The sequence below is a fragment of the Eucalyptus grandis genome, chromosome 1 (genome assembly GCF_016545825.1).
Source record: "Eucalyptus grandis isolate ANBG69807.140 chromosome 1, ASM1654582v1, whole genome shotgun sequence".
Classification (NCBI taxonomy): Eukaryota; Viridiplantae; Streptophyta; class Magnoliopsida; order Myrtales; family Myrtaceae; genus Eucalyptus; species Eucalyptus grandis.
This window is the reverse complement of record NC_052612.1, coordinates 12,023,095-12,028,400: the sequence shown is the minus strand read 5'-3', so window position 1 is coordinate 12,028,400 and position 5,306 is coordinate 12,023,095. Positions and strand designations below refer to the sequence as shown.

The 5,306-nt window shown below is 46.2% G+C and overlaps 1 long non-coding RNA gene across 1 annotated transcript; it reads left to right on the top strand.

The window, feature by feature from the left end:
• The first annotated feature begins 1,388 nt into the window (after nt 1-1,388).
• On the top strand, nt 1,389-2,416 carry LOC120288681. Its single transcript, XR_005546778.1, has 3 exons — nt 1,389-1,511; nt 1,934-2,075; nt 2,170-2,416. It is a non-coding gene; the product is annotated as an uncharacterized LOC120288681 (long non-coding RNA).
• The last annotated feature ends 2,890 nt before the right edge of the window (nt 2,417-5,306 follow it).

Below are 5,306 nucleotides of genomic sequence, written 5' to 3'. Positions count from 1 at the left end.
AAAAGAAAAAAAGAAAAAGAAAGAAAAAGGAAAAAGGAAAATAAAAAGAATAAAAACTAATTACAAAATCGATTTTAAAAAATAAAAATTTTATAGAAAGGGGTGTATGTAGGAGAATTACAAACATAAAAGTAAAAAACCAAAAAACTAAAGGCGAACCGAAATCCAACCTAGATTTCGATTCGGTTTAGTTTCGATTCGGATAGATTTCGGTTCGCTTCAATGAAATTTTTATCGGTTTGGTTTAGTTCGGTTTTTAAAAAAAACCAAACCAAACCAAACCATTTACACCCCTATTGTTGAGGACAATGGGCCTAACCTCGAGGGTCCTTGGCCCGTTTGCTAGGGTCTTGGACTTGAGTACCTAGGACCTCAGCTTGAGCATCAAAACTAGGCCTCAGCCTTGGGGGGCTTAGGCTCGACCACCAAAGTCCTAGTCATTAGAACTAGAGTTTCTAGGGCCTCGCCTTGATGGATGCAGGCCCGGGCCTCGATAACATGGGTACTAGAGTCGAGTACTTGGGCACAACCATTAGGGACTCGAATTGGGCACTAGGGTCTTGGGTTTGACCTCGAGGAGCGTGGGCCCATATTTCATGGACTTGGGCTCAACTATTGAGAAACCGGGCCATGCCTCAATTAACTTGAGCCTAAGCACTAGTGATTTGGGCATGGGAGTCTAGTAACAAGGCACATCAGTTGGGGAATTGGGCACGTGCATTGAGGTCCCTTGCTAGGCCTTTGTAGAGTTGGGCACAAGCATTGATGACTTAGGCATGGGAGCTGGGTACCCATGCCTATGCATGGTTACTTGGGACTTGGGCATGTATATCGAGTCTCAACCCATCCTCAAGAGACCTAGACTTCACCACTATGGACTTGCACACGGGCATTGTGGTTTCCGTGCATAAGTGCCGAGATATTTGGTCCAAGCACCGTTGTCTAGTTATATTTTTAAAATTGATTTGTGATTTTTTAAAATAGAAAATCATTTATCTAAATTTAAACACTGCCTTTTCATTGATTATGGAAAGGTATTCCGACGACTCATTTTCTTAAATGATTCAAATGTCAGAAAATAAGGAAAATGTTTTTTTTGATGGAAAATTTTGCGTAAAACAAAGCCTAATGAGAAATGGAACCTTATTCAAATGCATGTTGCATGACTAATGACAAAAAATTAGCTTAGCCTAGGCTAACAACGTCCAAACTCAACTTGGGATACACGTCACCTTTTTTGCTTCGCCTTTGCTTCCCGTGTTCAGATTCACGCGGTCTGACGCGCCTTCGGAGGTACCGTCAACCATCAGCTCCCTCTTTCTCCGTATCTTCCTTCTCATTCATTCATCTATAAATCTCGCCCCGTTCCTTCGCTCTCATCATATTATCATCTCTACCATCTCTCTCTCTCTCTCTTTCTCTCCAAGCACGTACTTTTACGCGAGCTAGAGATCTCAGTCAACGTTTCCGACCGAAGATGAGCCAGAACAACCACCAGAACCAAATCCCAGGTAACATTCGAACCCATCCTTGTTCTCTCTCGAATTTCGCCGACTTTATCTCGGCAAAATCGCTTCCTTTTGCCCCTCCTTTTCATGCAAGAATATCCCACAATCTCATTTTCATTATGATCGGCGATTGTAACAACAGTTCAGCAGTCGTTTGTTTGTCTGTCCGTCTTTCTTTTTTGGATTTTCTTAAACTCGACAAAGAAATCAATCAGCACTTGTTCTTTCTGGTTGAAAACTCTTGTTTGACTTCTTGGGAGGAGTCACCGGCGGTCTTCCGGCGGCTGGTGGAGGAGGTGGCTGTGGCCGCTAGCCCCACCACCGAAGTTCAAACCAAAATTTTCGAACTATTCAGCTTGAATTATATAATCTTGGGTATTCATGTATCGATGACTTGTGATGACGGTACGCGATATTTTGTGCAGTGGCGTACCCACCACCGGCATCAACAATGGCGTACGTGGCGCCTCCACCACCCGGCTATCCCACGAGGGACGCCCAACAGCCAGTGCAGAACACCATCCCCATCGAGACCAAGACTAGGGGCGACGGCTTCTGGAAGGGCTGGTAAGTGATTATCTCGCAATGCAGCCCCTCCTTTGCTTCTACATATTTATACACATTCGCTTGTCCTAATTGCGCTCCTTCTTGTTTTCACCAGCTGCGCTGCGATCTGCTGTTGCTGCGTCCTGGATGCCTGCTTCTAGGAATTCCCAGGAGAGGATCGCCTTCCGCTTGATTCGTTGATCTTTGTGTGTCGCATTCGATTCTACAGATCTTTTGTCATTCTTGCGATAAATGAACATGTTCTAGTCACCATATACCTTTATTATTGCTGTGATATATACTAGCGTTCTTGGGTTTTTCTTGCATCTTTTATGTCACACTTCAACCCCCAGTTTCCCTTCTCTTTCTCATCCACGGAGCGAGTCCAAGATGAATTTAAGATTGAGATCCAAGTTACATGCGAAAGTGGACGTACCTATTCTTATTAACAAAACATTTGGGTAGCTCATCGCTTTAGAGAGGTGAACATAATTATAGATTGGGCGTAAAAGCCTAAACAAGAAAATCCTTGTCACGAAATTGAATCTCATTTCCCCTCCCTTTGGAGTCCTATTGAACCGACTTGGTGGGCCTTGACGTCTTGTCTTAGCAAAATTGAATAACTTATCATTCAACCAAGAAAAAAAGGATTTCTATGCCACGTGTTCATTTTTATGCACATGTTACTCCTGAACATTTGGCTCTGAACACGTGGCTCGTTGCTCGATGGAGACTTGACATTTCATTTCGGTCGTTAAGTCACAATGCGTTTCCTAAGTTTCTGTCGATCGAGCACGAAACTCCTGTTGCGTGTGCGTTTTGAGGTCAGAAGATTGCAAGGGACTCGCCTCGGCTCTTTCTTCGACAACCAAAGTTGACCAAACGACTTAGATTGGATTAGAAAGAGGCCCAATAGTTTCACACCATCTGGCGATGACAAGGCGCTACGTGGCAGTATTTTGACCCTGTTTGGGATCACAAGTATAATGAGGTATGTAACCAACCCCGCCCCGGCCCCGGGCAATAGCATCATGTCACGGCCAAGAGGTTTCCAAAGATGAAGGACCGGGCCGTGACGCGGAAGACCTCCTGTTCTCATTGGGATTCCCATCAAGTCTTCTTCCTGAAGTTTCCAAGGACGGACGACACTGTCATTACTCATGATTCTAGAAGTTTCTAGCCTTATTAATGTCGGTAGATGGTAGCTGCCATTAATGTCGGTAGATGGTAGTTGCCATTAATGTCGGTAGTTGAGGTGGTGAGATCTCGTCCGCCGGATAAATTCTAGATCAACAGATATAATCAGAGGATCTCGAGTATAAGAAGGGTGCCCTCCCCCTCATTTGTATCATCCAACATTTTAGTAATACAAAGCTCATTTCTTTCCAAAGCTCATCTCTCTAGAAGCTTTCTCTCTCTACGATTCGGGTGTGCAAGCGAGTTGTGCAATTGATCAAGCAAGGCTTGGCTTGGGTGATCCAAAGTACTTGAGTTGCTGCGCGGTCACGATCCCAATCGATCAGCTTGTGACAAGTGGTATCAGAACAAATGAGTGTTCTATTTTGAGAGATCGAGGAGCACCATCTGATCGAGAGAATGTCGAGCCAAGAAGCTACTATGGATGGAGAGGCCATGCAAGTCAAGGAGACCCACGGCCAAGCAAAGAAAAGAGATGCCTCGATGGATGCCGTAGCTGCATTCGATGAGAAGATCGGGAAGGTCCGGAGTGCCGTGCTTGAGCTCATGGAAGGTCTTGACGATGTGAGAGACCGGATCATGGAGGTTGAGACCTCACTCTGTGAAGACTTCACGACCGACCTCAACGAAGCTACAGCCCTGTTGCACAATAAGGACGAAGCCCTTGAAGCATCGATTGATGTATTGAAAGAGCGTGTCCAAGTGATCGAGGAGGAAAGTTCGCGTAGGGACGAGGTCGAAGCCATGAAGGCGGAGATCCAAGAGCTCAAGACCGAGCTCGCCCTATGCAAGCTAAGCAATGCCAATGGAGGAATGCCAACACAAGCGGTGCCTAAACTCAAGGTGCCGAAGCCAAAAGAGTTCAAAGGCGAACAATCTGTTAAAGAGGTGGACAACTTTGTTTGGAGCATGGAGCAATACTTTGGCGCTGTCAACATCCAAGATAAGTTGATCAAGGTACAAACCGCTTCGATGTTCCTTTCTAATACCGTGATGCTTTGGTGGCGAAATTGGTGCGATGAGACTAGGCGTGGTGCCAATCCCGTGGAGACATGGGATGACTTCGTAAGGGAATTTCGAGACTATTTCTTCCCCGAGTTTGCTCAACAAGAAGCCTGTAGCAAACTCCATAGCCTTGAACAAATAGGTGTGATTCGAGAGTACGTGAAGGAGTTCACGGAGCTCAAACTCCAAATCCGCAACCTTAGTGAGGAGGAGGCTCTCGGAGCGTTCATGGATGGATTGAAGCCGTGGGCACTACTCGAGCTCAAGCGACGATGTGTCGAGTCTCGCAAGAGCACTAAGCGTGGCCGAGTCGCTCGTCGACCTCACCAAAGCTGAACCAAGGAATAGAGCAAGGGATTGGAGGTCGGATTGATCCGAGGATGAATGAAGGAACACTCCCCGAGGCCCGCATGAACAAAGCGGCCGAGTCAAAACTTGGAGTGAAGGCACTTCTAAGCCGGCCTTCCAAAAGGGTTGACCAATGGACTGCACGACAAGTAAGTTTGATCAACCCCCGCCTTCTCCTTGTTTTATCTGCAAAGGTTCGCATTAGACCCAAAAGTGACCGAAAAAGGGTCGAATCAATGCCCTCCTTGCCATCGAAGAAGAGGAGGAGCCCAAAGAAGACAATCGGCAGATTCGGCTTGGAGCTATGAAGATGATCAACTCAGTCCAAGCTCAATCATTGTCCAAAGAAAAAGAAGTTGCGTCGAACTCGGACATGTTCTTCGTGGAAGTCAACGCGTGCGGCCGAACGCTATATGCCTTGGTTGACACGGGTGCGTCGAACATGTTCATGTCGACTGAAGTGGCGAAGGCCTTGAAACTTCACGTGGAGTCAACCGGGAATTCCTTCAAGCCTATCAACTGGGAGGGCCTCCATGGTGTAGGATCGACTTCGGATGTGGATGTCAAAATCGGCGGATGGAAGGGCAAGATGGCATTGGAGGTAATCCCTCTCGATGATTATGATCTCATTTTGGGAATGCAATTCTTCGATAGTGTGAGTGCCATGATCAACATGAGGACCAAGTGTATTATGATCCTCGA